Source organism: Peromyscus leucopus, chromosome 18, assembly GCF_004664715.2.
Source record: "Peromyscus leucopus breed LL Stock chromosome 18, UCI_PerLeu_2.1, whole genome shotgun sequence".
NCBI classification, from domain to species: Eukaryota; Metazoa; Chordata; class Mammalia; order Rodentia; family Cricetidae; genus Peromyscus; species Peromyscus leucopus.
Genome location: NC_051078.1, coordinates 36,436,376 through 36,457,702, shown reverse-complemented (window position 1 = coordinate 36,457,702; position 21,327 = coordinate 36,436,376). Strand labels below are relative to the sequence as shown.

Sequence of the window (21,327 nt, the reverse complement as noted above, 5' to 3'; positions counted from 1 at the left end):
ACACGGGAACACTGACAAGCCAAGTGGAGGGGACTATGGTCCCTGGGGCCACTGTGTAGGGAAAGCGGGGTGTTGAGAGGAGATGTGGGCATGGTAGAAGTATTAGGGAATTCTAACAACGAATGGCCAAGGTATAGGGTGAAGGCAGAGAAGTCGATGTCAAGAAGGTAGAAAGAAAACCAGGGAAAATGTGCTGCTGCAGAAGCTAAGGGAAGGTTTCCAAACACAGAGAGATCAAAACCAAAATGTGGCATAAGAGCAAGGTGGTGGTAACGCATACCTTTAGTCTCAGCACTTGGAAGTCAGGGGCAGGCAGATCTCTGAGTTCGAGGCCAGCCTGGCTACAGAGAAAGTTCCAGGACAGCCAAGGCTACACAGAGAAACCCTGTCTCAAAAAAAAAAAAAAAAAACCAAAACAGAAAATAAAAAAGTGGCATAAGAAACAATGGGAGATCGTTCAGCCTTAAAAGGGTAGAAAATACTAACACATGTTACAAAATGGATGAACCTTGAGGACATCGTGCTAAGCCACATAGGTCAGTCATACAAGAATAAGTGATATAGGATGTGTTTACATACAGTGCTTAGAATTGCCAACGCCATGGAGACAGCAGAGTTGTGGTCCTCAGGGCTGGGTGACCAGAGGCTAAGCAGGGAGGTGGTGCTTCACGGGTGTAGGGTTTCAGTTTTGCTGTAGTAGGCAGTGGTGATGGTGGCGTAGGCAAGTGAATGGTCTCAATGCCACCGAACTGTATACTTAAAGGTAGTTGAGGTGGCAAACTTTGCGTCTTGCATCTTTTACTACAGGTCAATAGAGTCAGATGTTCAGGTTCAGAGAGGATTGAAAAAAGGCCCTTGCTTAGTGTCATGGAGACTGCGGTGACGGGAGTGGGAAGGATCTGCCTGCATTCCAGATGACACCATTATTCGCAAAGAAGGACCCATGCATGCTTTCTGACTTACAACTCACTTTCTGTAAAAGTGAATCATGGCTGATTCAGGCCACGTTCGGCTCCCGGGATGAACCTCTTCCCCTTGTCTCTGCGCTCACCGATTCATTTCATTCTCCCTGGTTCTGTCTTTGGCTCACACATATATTTCATCATTTTTCTGACGGAAGTTGAACAGGACCATGATGTCCTGAATCCTCAAGTACTGTGTGAATAAGCCTCTGCCCTGCCAGCCGATATCTCTTCCCTGCTTCCAATTAGCGAACACTCTCCTTCCGGGGGGCTTTTCCTAGATTAACTCCCTTTAACTTCAAAACATTCTTACCCCTACTTTTGTCCTCATTATCCACTCAATTTCATCCAAAAAAAATAGTAAAATGCCATTTTTCATTTATTTGACAGCTAGGGAGGCGTTTAGCATTCTGTAAGTATTTATTTTCCCGTTTCGTAAACTTGAAAGAACCATGATAGCACAGCGACTGTTAGAATAGTTGAAGTCACAGTCCTTGCCTCATAACCCAACGAGGCGGAGTCTAGCCGACCTTGGACACGGAAGTTTGTGTCTTGAGGTGTGAAAAACATGAATGGTCAAGAAAAGGTATCTATCTGCACAGAAACATTTACAACTCTTTTGGGGATGAGTGTATCGGTCCCTTTCAGTCCAAACTCCTTCCCGCTGCTGGTTAGTTAGGTAGAGCGGGCACGTGTTCGCCATCTTGACAGTGTCATAAAAGTTGTGTGTGTGCAGAGCCCGTGACAACAGGACTTTGCCGCACCCTCTCGCTCAGCTCTCATGTGTATGCTGTGTTCCACGAAAAGTGGGTTACCAGGGTAGAGAGACAGCTCGGTGGAAAAGAGTGGTGGACGCTCTTGCAGAGGACTGGGTCTCATTCCCAGTCCCCACACGGTGGCTCACAACCATCTATAACTCCAATTCCAGGGGATCTGACGTCCTTTTCTGGCCTCCAGGGGCACTGAACATGCACACGGCGGAGATATATATGTACAGTCAAAATATCTGCACACATAAAGTTAAAATAAATCTTTTTTAAAAAGTGATTAACCTTATATTTCCATTTCTACATTTCAACTGGTGATTAGAAGACACACCATCAATTACACAACTTTTCACGGGAGCAAAAGGGAACAATCCCTGTGCGTTGTTTACACAGTTATAAACACACACCAGTGATATCAACTTGATGTCAAATGAAAAGGCGGAGCTTGGACTGATGAGACATCCTACATCAAAACCTGCTCGGGGCCTCTTGCCTTTGTGTCTGTCTGTCTGTAGCATCCAGCTGCTCCTCTCTTTACATTCTATCAAGTGCTTAGGGATTCTCACCTCTTATGGCCCTTGGCTGGATGCTATCAACCAAATGCGATCTTGTACTTACTCACTGGTTCATCCCACAGATGAAAGCCTACTGAATGTCAGACAGGCACCGTTGTAGGCATTAAATGGCACTGGACAAACACATACATAGTCCTGCCTCCATGGAGCTTTCGTTTTTACATTGCGAGGCAGACAAAGCAAGTCTACAAAGCAAAGAAATGAAGTAACTGGACCATGATAGACACAGGGGACAAATGAGGTACTGAGATGGGAAACAACAGATAGCCATCTGCTCCATGATGCAAACCAGGGAAGAACTCCACAAGGAGACAGAACAGAAGGAGACCAGCAGAAAGGGGAGGACGTGTGCATTCCAAGCACAGGAAGCCGGCTGTGTCCGAGTCCCGAGGCTATGTGAATGTGATGTGTGTAAGAACAGACCCTCCCTTCCGCTGTCATTCCAGGGCAGTTTGTATCTCCCCTGGGGGTTAATACAACCGGCCTTACTAAGGTACCGTTACTCTCTTTTCCGCTCTACATGTCCTGATCAACAGGGCCTTGAGGACAGAGGCCAAGCCTAAGTCATCTACGTTTTCTTTTACAGTGCACGTGACAGTGTGCTTACTTGTTTGACAACTTTTAATCTTATAAAACTGTACATTGAGGTCATATTTCTTAGTCTGCTCTATGGTTTTGAAAGAACTCCATCCAAATTGTGTAGCTCAAGCTTAGTCCTGAATGTGCTGTAAAGTGTTCTTCGAGAGCATTAGTTAGTTAACATGTTATCTGATGTACGCACCACGGGTTCCTTTCAGGATATTCACAGAGCTTTTCTGCTTCTCTCCTGAACCCAAGAAGCGAATGATGATGTGTGCTTTACCCTGCTGCCTGAGTGTGAAAGAATCTAACTCAATTCAAGACTTTAAGATGAGCCTTTACAGCCACACATTTATCCACAAGGTAGCAAGAGCTGTGTTTTTCTTTTGATCAGATCCTGACTTTTCTCCTTATGATGACTAATGTCGGGGTGTCAAGGCGCTGCAGCAAAGGCTTTACATGAGTTATCTTACCTAATCTTCACAACTGTTCTGAGTTCTAGGGGTGAAAAAGTCCAAGCTTTAGAGTAATGCTAAACACTACTGCCAGCAATGTCTAGGAGTGTGAGCGTGAGCGGCCGAGCTGGGATGGATGGAGCCCAGGTGTTCTAACTTCTTCACTATGCTATATGATAATACCTGATCATGCAGGGGTTTTGCCTTTTTAGAAATATTTTTGACTGTATGTATGTGTCGGGTAGACATATGCACGTTCTCATGTGTGCAAACCCACATATGTGAGTATGTGTGTGTGAGAGACGACCACAGATTGACATCTGTGTCTTTCTGGTTTGCTTTCCACCTTATATATTGGTATTGAGGATCTCTCTCTCTCTCTCTTTCTCTCTCTCTCTCTCTCTCTCTCTCTCTCTCTCTCTCTCTCTCTCTCTCTTTCTCTCTCTCTCTCCCAGACGAATACCTCAGATAACATATATCCCGTTTTAATAGAAGATTGGCTCCCAAGGGCAGGGATTTCAGGCACATGCCCTGCCTGCCCCAGACCGGTGTTTTCACTCACTAGTCACTGAGCCATCCCCCTAGCCTCCTGAGGTGTTTGTCTTTAACCCAATTTCAGCTGAGCATGGCGGCACACACCTTTAACAGGCAGATCTCCGCAAGTTCAAGGCCAATCTGATCTACATAGTGAGTTCCAGGACAGGCTATGTAGAGAGACCCTGTCTCGAAACAAATAATAAAATTAAATTTTTAAAAAAGTCAGGAAAAGAGCAAAACTATGTACTTACACTTCACGTACACGTGCCAGTTTACATGCAATGATTTGACTTGAAATATACAGCAAAATACGGTCATTGTTTAGGACCTCACACCACACTCTGATCGACAGTCTCTGTGAAACAGTCCTGTGCGCCTTTGATTCTTCAAAACAGACAAGTAGAGCTAAGTGATAGGGTGTTTTAATGCACAATTAAAGCTAAGATGTAAACAATTTTATTTAAAAGTTTCATCCAAGTACAAGATTGGATTTAAAAAAAAAGAGCCTCAAATACTCAAGTTGAAATTGTGGCTCAGGCCCTTGCAGTAGATTTCAAAGAGAGTTCCCAGGTGCATTGCAGTCAAATTCCTTAGATAATATATGTCATGTTTTAATATAAGATTGGCTCCCAAGTGGGAAATAGATCATGAATTCCTGGCTCTCTCTGACATTCAGAGCTGTGCTCACCGGAAGAATTTCATGTGGTTTAACACTTAAATAGCTCTGCCTTGCCTGTCAGCCAAGATTGGCTTTACATTTTTAGAGAGACAATTTGTACCGAGAGGAAAATTATTAGAGTTTATTCCCAAGGCAAATGTTATCTTGGAGGGCGGCGGTATTCAAGGCTATCTTCTCTCACTCAGGAGCTTGCCCCAGCACTGGTTAGAAAACATGGCTGTTAATATACTGAGAACCTGAGCCCAGCAGTACTTAACTTCCAGTCACCAAAGCCAGAGGCAAGAAAGCTCAGTAGGAGAAGCTGTTTCGGGAATACACAAAGCCGCAGCAGGAAACCCTCCCAGAGTGCTCTCTCATTTAGAGAGAGCAAGAGCTTTTCATTTGCGGGAAGAACAGGTGCCCCCTCTTCCTCCCCCCCCAAGAAAACCAATGGGAGTCGCCTTAACCAAACCAACTCACAATTGTAGATCGACAAAACAAACAAACAAAACCCAAAGGGCCAAAGCGCAATTCAGGCAGGGCTAGAATGCAGCATGGTGGGGCGTACTTTTCTCATCTGTCATTGAGATTAACCTGGTGGTGTTGCTGGGAGCTTGGGGAGGGGAAGGCGTTGTTTGCAACTGATAAGAGAAATTTCTGCTCTTCTTTCATTCCGTAAAGGATTAATGGAAAATGTAGAAATTGGAGGCAGCATCAAATTATCAAAAGAGGCGAGAGTCAAGTGTGTAACATTTTAAGATCAAGAGCAGCAGGAAAAAATATGCTTTCTGAAGATAAGGAAACGAGGGCACCACCGGGCGTTTGCAAGAAGACTCCAGCGGCATGGGGAACAGAAAGATGGGTGAGTCAGCACCGCCGAGGGCCACACGCTTCAGGCATGTGCACTTCCAAACCAAGGGCTGCTGTGTAGGAAGTGCAGCGTGCTCTTGCCCACGGTGCCCACGGTGCCCACGGTGCCCACGGTGCAATCGACCGGACGGAGAACAGTCCCTGGTGGGATTGGAGTGAGCTGAACATTTCTCCCGCCACAAATTGCTGGATGGTTCCAGTCTACCGGCTGTTTACACTCCACTTGGTGAGTGCCTTCAGAATCTCATTTCCTTCTTGAACCAGTCACCCGATGCCTTCCTGGGTGCCTGCTAACCGTCAGGCACGGGGCTGGGCTGGGGGGAGGAGTCAAAGATGAACAGAACAAGGAATTCAGAAAAGGAGGTGGTGTGACTGGGTCTCAGAAAAAAAAAATGTCTCACACTGCTCAAGCCTGTTGAACACTAAAAAACAAAAAAAAAATCATCTATTTATAATGCAAATTTTTAAAGACTTGGACTGTAAATGGGGACAATCATTCCTGATAAACGTCCCCAGAGTGGAATCCAAGTCCCCATCACAAGATTTGAGGGGATATGGGTTTAGGGTAAAGGGGACAGGATTCTTTTGAAACATGGCACCTCCCCCAAAAGACACTTCTGTTCATTTCTCTTTCCATTAATTCCGCCCCTCCCAATATTCTATATTTACTCTTTGGCTGAAAACCACGCTTTCTCTTCGTATTCTTAGCTTGTCATCCACATCTCTGATTCTTCCACGTATTGTGGTAATTCAGAGCCCAGGCACGGTAGTCAAAGACATGTAGGCTCACATTTCAGAACAGCTGCCATTTGTGTAGCATTGGGCCGGTGGATGAATCTTTCTGAGCCTTAGGTTCACCATCTACAGAAGGAAGAAAGTAACGGCACCTATCTGACAGCGCTGTTACAAAGATGAACTGGAAGCGGGGCAGCGGTGACGCCCGCCTTTAATCCCAGCCTTTGGGAGGCAGAGGCAGGCAGATCTCTGTGAGTTCGAGGCTAGCCTGGTCTACAGAGTGAGTTCCAGGACAGCCAGGGCTGCACAGAGAAACCCTGTCTAGAAAAACAAAAACAAACAAACAAACAACAACAAAACAAGAAAGATGAAATGGAAGCCTGGTGTGGCAGCCCATCCTTGAAATCCCAGCACTCACTCGGGAGGACGAGGCAGGAAGATCACTGTGCCTTTGAAGCCAGCCTGGATAGTGAGTTGTAGGACAACCTGGCTATGGTGTGAGACCCGGGTTTCAAAACACCAAAGCCAAATGAAAGAACAGTAAGATCAAAAGATTAATTGAGATAATGTAGGTAATGCCTGCCCAGTTAGCTATATTAATAGCTCACATAACTATTCTGAGGTTATATATCTATTCTCATATCCAAATGGTACATAATCTTTTTGACTTCTGATTGTTTATTATTTCCAATATTCTGTTTCATTTTAATATGTGGTTCATTTTTATACCAAAGTTAATATTATGGAAAAAGAGTTTTAAAAAATTTGAATATTTTATGCTTGGGTTTGGTGGTATATAGTTGTAATGTTGGAACTTAAAGGTTGAGGTAGGACACATACAAGTTCAATACCAGGCTTGGATACCTAGTTAACTCAAGGCCTGAACTACACAGAGAAAAGCTACCTTAAAATGTGTGTGTGTGTGTGTGTGTGTGTGTGTGTGTGTGTGTGTATGTGTGTGTTGGGTACTCTAAAGGCCCTAGTTATTAGAAGTGGGGAAGAGTTACTTCTTCACGTTAAAACCCCACTTGCAAAAAAAACTTTGAGAGGATGGAGCGTGTGGAGCATTTGGCAACACACCTGGTTTTTCTGCTTTGATGAAGAAAGCCACTGAAGACCTCACTCTGAGTCATGGCTTTCCACATCACCTTTCACAGGGCACTGATGTCCCTGCCAACAGTCCCAGAACGAGTCTGCCTATAGCTCCAGAAGTCATCAGTTTCTCCAGAGCATAGACTTGGACTCACTGGCATCGAAAGAGGCTCCCCTCAAAATGTAAAATTCTTCACAGGGATTCATGCCTCAAATAATTCTTCAGGGAAAAGATGGTTTGCAGTTTGAGGCATCGAGTCACGTGAGTACAGTTTGGCTTTTATTCCATAGCAGAAGCTCCTGAGTAGCTGTTTTGGAAACTAATCCAGAAAAAAAAAAAAAAAAAAAAAAGGAGATTAAGTGGGGTGGAGGGAAGAAATAAGCCAGGAGTGCTTTTGGCAAAATTGTCAACATGAGAGAAGAGATCAAGAAAGACAAGTACTCTAAACTTCTCCCACTGGAAGGCAGTCTCTTGGTTCCACTGAAGAATGATGCAATACGTCCACTTTTCACGAGACCAAAGTCGACAGACATTAGAAACCTGGAGCACACCTCAAAAGGTTAGAGAGGTTGACCTCAGAATTGGAGTCTGCACCTTAGCCTTGCCCTGATGTGGACGTTGCTGCTGCAGACTTCGCAAAGATGGCTGAGTTTGTAGACACGAAGGTAGAAGACATGGTGCGACCACATTAGCTTAAAGAATGTTCATCATGAAACAAAGCGCTCTAGAAAATCCCAGTGTGTCTGGACTCAGCCTGTCCTTTTTTGTTGTTATTAAATTTGGTAGATTCCCGACTTGGTAGCATTGACTTTTGATCGCAGAACTTTGTAGGTAGAGAAAAGCAGAGCTCTATAAATCCTAGGCCAGCTTGGCCTACGTAGGGAGTTCTAGGCCAAAATGGGTAATACAGTATCTTAACAAAAATGATAATCTAAAACAAATACCAACACATTGCCATCTAAGAACAGACCATAAGTTCTTCTCACCTACAGTGTTGATATTGAAACTCATTTCAGGGGAAGAAGTTGGATTTTTTTTCTTTTGTATTTACACATCTGTATTATTTTTCTGTTGCTTCATTTGTACCAATAAGCTAGAAAAAGGAGCATAATTTTTTTTTCTATGTGAAGGAAATCTATTTTCAATGACATCAAGTTAAATGTGTGCCAAATCTGATGAGATAGTTAGGACCTTTCTTGTGACAGTTTATTATATCGTAGTCATTATATTTCATTGGTGGCCCATCCCATAGACACACAAGAAAGTTTTATGGGATCAAACTGAATCAAAGCAAAACAAGACAATTACAAACAACCAATCAACCATAAAATTATTGTGAAAATGCAATCTGTTCCAAATGTACGGCTATCAAATTTTCCCCAGTTCGACTTCGCACCTGTTCCGACCTGTGCTGATTGCCATCTGCTTATAATATATCCACCTGCCACCTACAGTGTCTTGGTCCTGCTTGTTTTTCTTCTATGATGTCAGATGTCCCAGTTCCAGATCCATAAGCAGATCTAGGCATCGTAAGTAACTAACAGTTGCCCTCACCTGGGCGTGTGACTGTTCTCTAAGCCAAAGCCCTGGCTTTTCTTCCTACTGTGTTATTTTGCCATCATTTAAACTCTGTGCATAATGCTTTATACTAGTGTTTGATAAGTACTTGTAGGTATACAGTGAGATGGACTCTTTGTCTTAAGGGGGGCACTTAAAGCTTTTTCATTTTGAGAATATTTGAAGTTGTCTTTTTTTTGTTTTTGTTTTTTGTTTTTTTTTTTTTTTGTTTTGTTTTTTGTTTTTTGTTTTTTGTTTTTCGAGACAGGGTTTCTCTGCGTAGCTTTGCGCCTTTCCTGGAGCTCACTCTGTAGCCCAGGCTGGCCTTGAACTCACAGAGATCCGCCTGCCTCTACCTCCTGAGTGCTGGGATTAAAGGCGTGCACCACCACCGCCCGGCTGAAGTTTTTAAATATTTATTTTTCTTGAACTGCTAGAAAAACAGCGATGAGTTGAGATTTTTGACTAGTTAACAAACAGTTCCTGGATACCATCTTGAAGACACACTGAACTGTTTAAATTAAGTGTGCTATTGGTATACGAACAGTTGGACTCCTTCCAAGCAGTGTTACATTATGGCAACCGTGAAATCAAGGTGGGTGATTGGGGAGAATAAAGGAAAACAGAAGCCCCACCCACCTCCACAGGAAGTCAGTGGTCCCTAGGGGAAATGGCTGCAGAGGCAGCTACAGTTAGGGCAGATGCAGGCTGTAGTTTAGATCTCAAGGTCTTTCAAAGACCCATGTCCTGTGGTAAAACACCCCTCCTCCACCACCACACATGCCCGGGGCTCATAGTAGGCGAGGCATAGTGGTCCCTGCATGGCAATGTCATCAACGGTAATTGTGAGATTCCTTTCTTCCCCTTCTTGCAGTTCAGTCATGGCAATGAGGTAAATGGTTTCCTCCCCCACGGGCTCCCAGCATGGTGTACTTACTGCCGCCAACAAAGCGGAGAAGCAGTATTTCATGGACTGAATCCTCAGCACTATAAGACACAGTACACCTTCCCCTTTCAGAAGCTGATAGCCTCAAGTATTACTTGCCTGTAAACGAAACTGCAGAGAGATGTGGAAGAGGCCCCCCGAAACAGGTTGCAGAGTTTTAGATAGCCAACAAGTAGATGACCAAGACTCTTAAAAACTGATGCTTTTGATGAGTGAAGAAGTTTATGATCAGTGGAGATGGTGATATAAATCTACTTGTGTACTTTTTTTTTAACAATTTATTTATCTTTATTTTATGTGCATTGGTGTGTGCCTGCATGTATGTCTGTATGAGGGTGTCAGATCTTAGAGTTACAGACAGTTGTGAGCTGCCATGTGGGTGCTGGGAATTGAACCCGGGTCCTCTGGCAGAGCAGCTGGTGCTCTTAACCACTGAGCCATCCAGCCCCCACTTGTGTGTTTTAAAAACATGTAAACATGTGGGAGTGGTGACACACACTTACAATCCCAGCAGGCTGGAGGTAGAGGCAAGAGGATCAGGAGCTTAAAGTTACTCTTGTTAACATTGCTAGTTTGAGGCCAGCCTGGGCTACATAAGGCTCTATCCATAAAATACAACAAAGCAAAGCCACATAAAATAAATAAATATGGTACAAGAACTAGAAAGAAATACTCAAAGACAGTAAGCTACTGCGTTGGAGTTGAGGAGTTATGAGTGAATTTATTTAATTTCTCTTTAGAAACTTCTCTATCATTGTGTAACTTTAAAAAGCCTTAGACAGCCAGAGGTGGTGCACACCTTTAATCCCAGCACTCTGGAGGCAGAGGTAGGAGGATCTCTGTGAGTTCAAAGACAGCCTGGTCTACAGAGCGAGTTCCAGAACAGTCAAGGCTATACAGAGAAACCCTGTCTCAAAAGACCAACAAACAAATAAAAAACCAACCCATCCAACAAACAAAAAAAGCCTTTACCAAAAAGGAGGTTCAAAAGGGAAAGAAAAGATGTAATCAACACATCATCGTCTATAAGAAAAATTAAAAAAAAGTTAATAGAACCTCTTTTTTTTTTTTTTTTTTTTTTTTGGTCTGTCATTCCTTCTTTGACATCCTTTCAAAGTTGACTTTCAAGCTGCTTCAAATTCCTACTCATTGCCTTTTTTTTTTTGAGTAGAACAGCTCACTCCCCCTCAGGCTCAGTGACGGTACAGCTCGAGTCTTTTGTATTTTGCTGGCGTGGCGTCTCTTGCGTGAGCCGTTCAATTCAGACTTGCCTGCCTTCGAGTTGGAAGGAGCTGCCCTGCAGAAAGAGCTGCGGTGCCCAGCTTTACACCAGCAGAAGGCATGAGTCAGCTGCACAAGGGGAGCTGGTATTGCCCTGGTGATCAGCTCCGGAGAAGCTGGGATGTCAAATGATAACAGCGCTTGCTGTTTAGCTGAACTCTGGAAAGTCTTCCGGAGACGTTGGAATAGAGCATTTCACATTAGTAGACTTCTAAACAAAACTAAGTTCATTTCTGAAGATTATTTTAAGGTCAGTTGTTAAGAATTTATGGAGATAGCTCTATTGTGAAATAAAATGTTTACCCTTAATAATAAAAATTTAACAGCCATCTGAGTCTTATTAAATGTAAAGACTCAACCGAAATTTTATAAGATTTTATAGTCATTACTGCATTCCGCTAATGCTTTTTTACAAAAGGGTATAGGCAATAACCAAATAGCTCTTTTAAAATTTTAGTTTTCAAAATACTGCTAAGTTGCTAAGACTCATAAAAAAAATGGCATGGCCCATGCACAGTTAGGCAAAAAGTTTAGAGATGCCGTGGAGATGTCTTGATCTATCTCACTTTACCTTTTGATTTCTGTTTATCAAACTGCTTTTACAAAGAGAGGGACTGAGACACAGGTGGATCCCTGAGTTGGAGGCCAGCCTGGTCTACACAGAGAACCCCTGTCTTGAAAAAAAGCAACAGGGGCTGGAGAGATGGCTCAGTGGTTAGGAGCATCTACTACTGTTCCAGAGATCTGGGGTTCAATTCCCAGCAACTGCATGGTGGCTCACAATCATCCCTAGTGAGTTCTAGTGCCTTATTCCGGTCTGCAAGGACACATGCATGCAGAACACTGTATACATTTTTTAAAAATTATTAAAAAAGAAAAAGAAAAAGCTGGGTGGGGGTGGCACACACCTTTAATCCCAGCACTCGAGAGGCAGGCAGAGTTGGAGGCCAGCCTGGGCTACAGAGTGAGTTCCAGGAAAGGCGCAAAGCTACACAGAGAAACCCTGTCTTGAGAAAAAAAAAAGAAAGAAAAACAACAAAACATAAAGGGAGAGACTGTCTTTTTGCTTCACATACAATTCATTTGTTGTTTTCTAAAACTGAATTATAGTTAACAGCTGAGTTACTACAAAAAAAATTGGCATCTGAAACAAATGTATCAAAAAAGATAGAAGGAATGCAAATAGACTTCCTACCTTGCAAATTCTGTTTAGTGCTAGGCTATTTGGTCAAAGTCCACGCAGTGCATGCTGGAAGCAAGAGATGAACACTTACTCTTCTGCATCCTTTATCACGCTATGCAACATTCTTACAGTCATGGAGTAACTTGTCAATGTAGTCCGCTTTGATTTTCTTTTTTTTTTTTGTTGTTGTTTTTTTGTTTTGTTTTTGTTTTTGTTTTTCAAGACAGGGTTTTGCTGTGTAGTTTGGTGCCTGTCCTGGAACTCACTCTGTAGCCCAGGCTGACCTCGAACTCACAGAGATCCGCCTGCCCCTGCCTCCCAAGTGCTGGGATTAAAGGCGTGCGCCGCCGCCGCCGCCACCGCCGCCGCCGCCGCCGCCGCCGCCACCACCAGCCCGCTTTGATTTTCTTCGTCCTCCATTTCTAGCAGCTTGAAGTTGCCCTCCCTGCCCCCAGCAGCACAGCTAAACGTTCATCTTAAGATCTTGGCTTTCTCTGAAATGTGGTCGGGTCTTCTTTCTTGATACACTCTAAACCATTGAGGACAGATACTGTCTTCCCATTCCTTACCAAATACCAAGTACTTTGTAGAAGCGGAACACAAGCTATCAAGAAAGACTTGAATGGTCCGGCGTTGGTGGCGCACGCCTTTAATCCCAGCACTTGGGAAGCAGAGGCAGGCGATCTCTGTGAGTTCGAGGCCAGCCTGGTCTACAGAGTGAGATCCAGGACAGCCAGGACTGCTTCACAGATAAACCCTGTCTCAGAAAACCAAATACATAAAATCATAAAATAAAATGGAGAGAAAGAGTGATTGGAGACAAAATATAAGCATTGGGGAACTAGAACCGTTCCCAAACCCAAAATTGTGTGAGTATTTCTGGTAAAATAAAGATGTGTTGTTTTTCATGAGAATATAGTGTATAGAAAGCAGGACAGAGGTGCTCTTCTTGCTGGGCGGTGGTGGTGCACGCCTTTAATCCCAGCACTCGGGAGGCAGAGGCAGGTGGATCTCAATGAGTTCAAGGATGGCCTGGTCTACAGAGAGAGTTCCAAGACAGCCAGGGTTGCTTCACAGATAAACTCTTGAAAATCCAAAAAAAAAAAAAAAAAAAAAGAAGAAGAAGAAAAAAGAGGGCTTATATGATTTATTTTCCTGAAAACAAAGTCTGTACAGATTAAAACTATGTGTGCTTTTTCTATTATCCAGACTAGCTATCACAGATCCTTCACATTCTGAAATTTAATGCTAACATTATGATGGATAATACATGAAAATATACACATCTGTGTATTTTATCTGAATAGAACTGCTAATCATCCAAGGAAATGTTTATTTTTCTCCATTTCTTTTTTGCTAAATATTATAGTACTTCTTCACAGAAGACAGATTGTTTCTTCAGAGTCTTGTAAACTTAGATCTCTGCCTTCCTCAATGCATTTTCATCAAAGTATTTTTCCATGACTTTTATAGTCATGATGTGCCGGAGTGGAAGGAAGAACACTAACATTTATTCATTGCTTGCTAAGTGCCAAATACTGTTGGGCGCTTTTTATATTTAGCATCTTGTTGAACGCACATGAGAGGCCTTATAGGCTGCATGCCCGTTTTGTGGAGTAAGAGATTGACTGAAGCTGAATATAACTACCTTCCACGGTGTCTTACAACAGATAGTGCAACCAAGGCTTGTTTCCATTTCAAATCCTGTAGAATTTCTATCGAATTGTACTAAAACCTTTGTGAACCATTGTGCAAATGGAGAGAGAGAGAGAGAGAGAGAGAGAGAGAGAGAGAGAGAGAGAGAGAGAGAGAGAAAGCCCTGGGCTATTTACCACATCCTGCCTGGAAGCAAATAGACAATCAGGAAGAAACAGAGCAGGGTACATAGAGAGACACCTGGGGACCGTGAGAATATAACAATAGCTCTACTTACAATAACGAGAAACACGGATAATGTATTTTTGGATAGACCACATTATTTTACCTTTTAATCACTAAAAAGACTGTAGTCAAAGTTTTCCTGGTCCCGCCCAGCTCCTGTGACCCCACAGTCCCATAGCCGCTCAGACCCAAATGAACACACAGAGGCTTATATTAATTACAAACTGTTTGGCTTAATGGCTCAGGCTTCTCGCTGGCTAGCTCTTTCATCTTAAATTAACCCATTTCCATAAGTCTATACTTTGCCACATGGCTTGTGGCTTACCGGTACTTTATATCTTGCTTCTTCTGGTGATGGCTAGCAGTGTCTCTCTGCTCTCCCTAGTTGGAATATCCCACCTAACCTTATTCTGCCTCACCATTGGCCAAAGGGCTTTACTTATCAACCAATCAGAGCAACACCTATTCACAGCATACAGAATGACATCACCCATCAAAAGACATTATCATTCAAACAATGAACAGACACTTCATAAAAATATCTTTGTAAGTCCAGGTGTCTGAAACATTTACCATATCTGATGCCTTCCGGTCAAACTAGAATTGGAAGATAGGTAATTTGGTGAGCTCTAGAGAATCATTCTAATTCCAACTGGCCTAACAACATTTGGGTATCAGGGTGCCTCAAGGAAGAGGGTATCCTACCCCATGACAATTCCCTCTTGCCTGCCAGCTGATACCCCATGAATTGCACAGGTCATATACACTATAAGTGAGACTTTTTGTTGCATAAATACATGGAGTGAGTGTCATGTCAAATTGTTTGGATGATTTCCACTCTGAAGAGCTTTTGGAAGAAGAGGTTAATGTTTACTAACACCAATCTGCTTTAACGTGACCTGCTGGACTTCCCAGATCAATATTTTTTTTATAGGGTTAGGAAGTTTTCAGATGCACCAAACTCACCATTGGCCACTGTTACACTCTTTTCCACTATGGAGAGAAATCCGTCAGAAAAATGTAATGCAGTATATATCTTTTGAAATCTCTTTTTTTTTTTTGTTTTGTTTTGTTTTGTTTTTTTCGAGACAGGGTTTCTCTGTATAGCTTTGCGCCTTTCCTGGAACTCACTTGGTAGCCTAGACTGGTCTCAAACTCACAGAGATCCACCTGCCTCTGCCTCCCGAGTGCTGGGATTAAAGGCGTGCGCCACCACTGCCTGGCTCTTGAAATCTCTTTTTTGACTCCGAGTGTGGAAGCCATCTAGGTATTAAAGCTTCCGTTTTCAACGTTGCCAGAACTCTCAGGTTTGTACAGACCGGTGTTTTTGATTATCATTTTCTCTTTTTTTAACAGTTGTTCAGGCATGATCACATACCACAAACTGCACATATTCCAAGTGTCACATTTGCTACATTTTCACATGAGGTGCACACCTGTGAAAGCATCAGCACCAAAACTTTTTAAAGGGATAAAGAACAATACATTTTATAATGACTATGAATGTCTTCATGCCCTTTTATAAGCTTTCCTTCCTCTAGAGCTGGGAAACTACTGATTAGTTTGCATTTCCTATAATTTTATTTAAAAAAAAAAAACCTCCATAATCATATGGGAGCTGGAGAAAAAACTGAGTCAGCAAAGTGCTTGACTTGAGAACACAAGGCCCCGAGCTCAACCCCTAGAATCCAAACAAACAAACAAACAAACAAACAAACAGAAAACGCTGACTGTGTTGTGAACACTTGGAATCTCAGCACTGGGGAGGCAGAGACAGTGGATCTATGAGGTTGCTGACCAGTCTGCCTGTCTTCCTTAGTGACTTCCAGGCCAGCAAGAAACCCTGTCTCAAAGAAAAAAAAAAAAGGGCACCTGAACTGTCATCACTGAATCCTCATCCAATGACTGATGGAAGCAAATGCAGAGATCCAATGCCGGTCCCGGGCAGAGCTCCAGGGGTCCAATCAATGAGGGAGAGGAGGGATTCTGTGAGGGAGAGATATCGAGACCATGATTAGAAAAAGTACAGAGACGAACTAGCCAGACTTGTGGAAACACATGAACTGTGGACCAAAAGCTGAGGAACCCCCATGGAACTGGACTAGGCCCTCTGGATGAGCGAGACAGTAGCTTAGCTTGAACTGTTTGGGAAGCCTTCAGGCAGTGGGACCAGAACCTGTCCCTGGTGCTTGAGCTGGCTTTTTGGAACGGAGTGCCTGTGGTGAGAGACACTTTGCACAGCCTTGGTGCGGGGATGGGGGGCTTGGACCTGCCTCGACGGAGCATGCCAGACTCTGCTGACTCCGCATGGGAGACCTTGCCTTGGAAGAGGTGGGAGTCGGGTGTGGGCTGAGAGGAGAGGACTGGGGCGGGAGGAGGGAGGACAGGGGAATCTGTGGTTGGTATGTAAAATGAATGGAAAAATCTCTTAATAAAAAAAAAGGAAGAAAAAAAAAAAGAAAAAACCAACAGTATAAAAAATGGAAAAAAGAGGCCAGGCAGTGGTGGCACACGCCTTTAATCCCAACACTCGGGAGGCAAAGGCAGGCGGATCTCTGTGAGTTCGAGGCCAACCTGGTCTCCAAAGCGAGTTCCAAGAAAGGTGCAAAGCTACACAGAGAAACCCTATCTCAAAAAAAAAAAAAAAAAAAGGTAAACACAGTCTAAGAAAGGCTGCCCAAGGTTGCTCTTTGGCCTCCACATGTGTCTAAACATGTAAATATGTGCACATGTAGCCACCTGCACACACGTGAACATACATATATACAATGTTCTCTTTCATCTATCTAACTATCTACCTATCTATATCTATCATCTATCTATATCTATCTATTAATCATCTACCTACCTATATCTATCAATAACATATCTCTATTTATCTATCTCTATCATCTATCTATCATCTATATCTATCTATCAATCATCAATCTCTATCTATCTATCTATCTATCTATCTATCTATCTATCTATCTATCTATCTACTATCGTCTATCTACATCTATCTACTATCTCTCTCGTAGTCTGCCTATCTCCACTCAGCGTAAGTGTTTCTGGGTCCATCCATGTGGCTTCATGTACTGATGAGTCAATTCTTGTTCTTGTTTCCACACATCCTTTCATTTGTCTATTTTTGTGATGCACCCTGCTCTCTTTATCAAAATTACTTTCTCCAGTTTTCTGTTTCTGATAGTACTCTTGGCATATACTCAAGGATGGTAGACACTTGTGGTCTCTGACTACCTGCACTTTTTTTCTTCTAATAGCATTTTTCCCCTTCCTTTGTCTATCTACATCTTCTCCATTCCACCCCGTATGATGGGACCCTTCTGATTAAAAGATGGACACATGACTCAAGTTGGGTATCAGAGTCACTCTTGGAATTTTCTGAATGGAATCTCCTCCCTTTGAGAATTGTGTTAGTCACTTTTATACTGCTGTGATAAAATACCCGTGGTTATCGACTTAGAAGGAAGAAAGGCTTATATTTGCCTCACGGTAGTTAACATTTTAATCTGGCCATCTTGTCCTGTTGCTTTGGGCCAAGGGCAGCACAGTCTATTATAATGGGAGCACAAAGCCATGGAGGTCTGTTCACATCATGGTGGCTAGGAAGGAAAGACAAGACTGGGATCCCAATTCCACTTTCAAAACTTCTTCTAGAAGGTTCTACCTCTTATAGGTTCCACCATTTCCTCAAAGTACTAAAGGCTGACAACCAAAGCCCTGATCCGTGAGCCAGGAGGTGGGGAGAGTGATTACCCAAACAATCGCAGAGATGATGAGCCTATGACCCCAGAGTGCCTGTGAACTTGTAAAGGAGTTTGATGGCACAGACCTGTAATCGCAACTGCCCTGGAGGCTGAGACAGGAGGATAACAAGTTCAAAGACAGCCCGGGCAACTTAGAGAGACCCTGTCTCAAAAATAAAGGTTGATAAGTGAGGCTGGAAATATGGTGAAATGGTAAAGAACCTGCCTAGCATATATAAGGCCTAATGTTTAATGCCTAGTGCTATAATAAGTAAATGAACAACGGAGTGGAGGGTGGGGTGGTGGGGTGTTGATGTGAAGCAGGACAAATTTATGTTTTAAGGCTGACTTCCTGGGACTTGCTGATGGGATAGGCTGCTCATCCCTGGTTGTTCCCATTTTAATCAAGTGAGGATGCTGTATCCCGTTGCCTGCTTATCATGATCCCCACTCTTTTCTTATGTGGGGAGGAGCTCTCTCCCTGTTAGCTGCATGCCTGTGTTCAGGTAACATGGATTCTTTCTTGACTTTAGGGGCCATTGATTCCAGCTGGCTGATTCCAGCTGCTTACTGATCATCCTCCCGGGTACCACCTTTTCTCTGCCATAATGAACCCAGAAGTAAGGAGCGACAGATATTGCAGCCATTGGTTGGTTGACCTAGTGAGGAATGAGCCAAAGGCTGAATCAAGAGGAGAGAAGCCAGGCCCTGATGACGACGACGACGACGACGACGACGACGACGACGTCGAAGCTCAAGCTACCCTTGGCCTGTCCAGTTATGCAAACACCCAAATCTCCTTTCTATAACTGTTCTTGTGACATGAGAGGACAATTCATGTGGTGTACGACATTATCTTGTTTAGCTCTTATAACCTGGCAGGTGCATTATTAGTCCAAGTTCACATGTGGGGAAACTTGTCGTTAAGCAACCTACCAACTTGTCATTGTGGCAGAGATGGCCGCCCCCTCCACTGTGATCAACCGCAAAGCCTAATTGCGGCAATCAGGCTAGACCCCTGACCCGCTCAGCTCTGAGTATTTTAGTCTTTTCTCTTATGTGAAATTTTAACGTTCCTAACATTAGTAGCTTCATTGCTGAAAAAAATATACATATAAGGTTTATTTCTCTTTCTCTTTTTCACTTACTCCTTAAATCTTTTTTCTCCCCTATAATCTCTCTAAATATCAAATATTTTCTCTAGCCTCCTCTTCACACTTGGTATCAATTTGAAATGGTCCCGGATCATTGTAAGCTTGGGCATGGAAGTGAGTTTACTGGAAATACGACCTCGTGATGAATGGTCGAAGACGAGAGGGCTTCGAATGAGTCTGATCAACTATCAGGAAAACAAACTTCGGAGTTGAATTTCTGAGGTGACGAACCACAGGCCCCTCCTGCTCCTCGTTTTGTCTCACTCATTTAAAAAAGTGAAAAAAAAAAAGACTGGGTTGGGGACTTTGCTCAGTGGTAGAGCGCTTGCCTAGCAAGTGCAAGGCCCTGGGTTCAGTCCTCAGCTCCGGAAGAAAAAAAAATGAAAAGACCAATATCAATGTTCATGGATTATTTTCTCCTGGGAAGATTGCCAATCGAAACATCATCGTTCCTGCACCCAACAGGGAAAACCAATGCTCCTCCGGCTCTCACTTTTCAACCGTATTTATTAAAAGAGAGATGAAGTGCTTGCACCAAAAAGTCTGAGGACCTGAGTTCAGATCCCCACACCTTGAAACTGGGACCTATAATCCCAGTGCTGGGGTGGTGGTGGCCGAGGCTCTCAGAGGGTTGCTGGTTACCAGTCAATCACAGAGCCAAATGAGGTGGAGGCACAGGCTTTGAATCCCAGCACTTGGGAGACCGCGGCAGGCAGATTTCTGAGTTTGAGGCCAGCCTGGTCTACAGAACAGGTTCTGGGACAGCTAGGGTTAGGTAGAGAAACCTTGTCTCGAAAAACAAACCAACAAAAATGTGGCGAATGATAGAGGGAGACCCCTCTCATTGATCTCTGGCCTCTCCAGGGGCAAAGCACACTCAGATACAAAAGCATAAACACCCAATAAAAGGGGGGAGTTCGCTAAAACTGGCATCATTTTTTTAGCGGATCCTCAGATAGATAAGCCTTTTTATTTTATTGTTTAAACTTGACAGTGTCTCCTGTAGCCCCTGACCTTCTGGTCTTTCTGCCTCTGCTTCATGCCATAAACTTTAAATACATTTTATTTGATTAAGAGCCTATCTCTGTTTTTTGTTTGTTTGTTTGTTTGTTTTCTAAATTGAATACCAGTCTAGGTAAGAGAAGAACAAGGGTTGGAGGTAGGACAACCTATTTAATCCCTGAACGTAGTCGTTAAGTTTCTTGGTCCTGCTCGGCCCCACGGTCCTGCAGCCGCTTATAAAATAATCACTCAGAGGCTTATATGAATTACAAACTGTATGGCCAATGGCTTCAGCTTCTTGCTAGCTAGCTCTTTCACCTTAAATTAACCCATTCCTATTCATCTATATGTGGCCACGTGGCCATGGCATTATCAGTCTGCTGGCATCTTATTACTCCTTGAGTGGCAGCACACATCTCTCTCGACTCCACCCTTCTTCTCTTGTATCTCTGCTTGGATTTCCTGCCTGGCTGGAAATCTTGCCACAGGCCAAAACAGCTTTATTTATTATCCAATGGGAGCCACACATATTCACAGCATACAGAAAGACATCCCACAGCACTCCCAAAGTTTTCATTTTTCTCAGGGTTATGGATGGATGGTTATAGGGTAGGAGGTAGAACAATAAAATTTAGACTCAGGCCAGGCGGTGGTGGCGCTCGCCTTTAATTCCAGCACTCAGGAGTTCGAGGCCAGCCTGGTGTACAGAGTGAGATCCAGGATAGGCACCAAAACTACACAGAGAAACCCTGTCTCAAAAAACAAACAAACAAAAAAATTTTTTTAGACTCAGTATTCTCCTTTAGAAAAGAAAAAGGGGAATGGATAGGTATAGTATGTTAAAGTAGATTATTGTATCAACTAGTAAACTGATTCAGCAAACTATCAGCCTTGGGTAATTTGTGCTGATATGAATTCTTATGTATTTGATACAAATGTAAACTATTCTTATATTCCTATTTAAGATAATTTGTATATTGATACAAAAACAAAACTATATTTGTTGTATTGTACATATATTTCTACTCCTGCTTGAAATATTTTGTATATTGATACAAATATGAAATTATATTTGTCATATTGCATGTATGTTCTACCTCTGTTTAGAATATTTGTTTATTGATACATATTAAGGATATTCTTGTCATATTGCATATTGCACTATACATTTCTACATCTGTTTAAGATATTTTATGTATTGTCACAATTTTGAGGTCATTGTCCTTATAAGGTCATATCTGTTCACAGACTGTTTACCTTGTTAAGGTGAAACCTTAGTTCTTAGGCAGAATTATAGTCACTCATGCTTGTCATTCCTATAGTTATGTTAGTTAGGTTGCTCA

At 43.0% G+C, this 21,327-nt stretch overlaps 1 long non-coding RNA gene across 1 annotated transcript; it reads left to right on the top strand.

Annotated features, from left to right (window-relative positions):
• Positions 1 to 4,840: 4,840 nt before the first annotated feature.
• Positions 4,841 to 20,267, top strand: LOC119086203. Its single transcript, XR_005089442.1, has 3 exons — positions 4,841 to 5,629; positions 7,296 to 7,492; positions 18,362 to 20,267. It is a non-coding gene; the product is annotated as an uncharacterized LOC119086203 (long non-coding RNA).
• Positions 20,268 to 21,327: the final 1,060 nt, after the last annotated feature.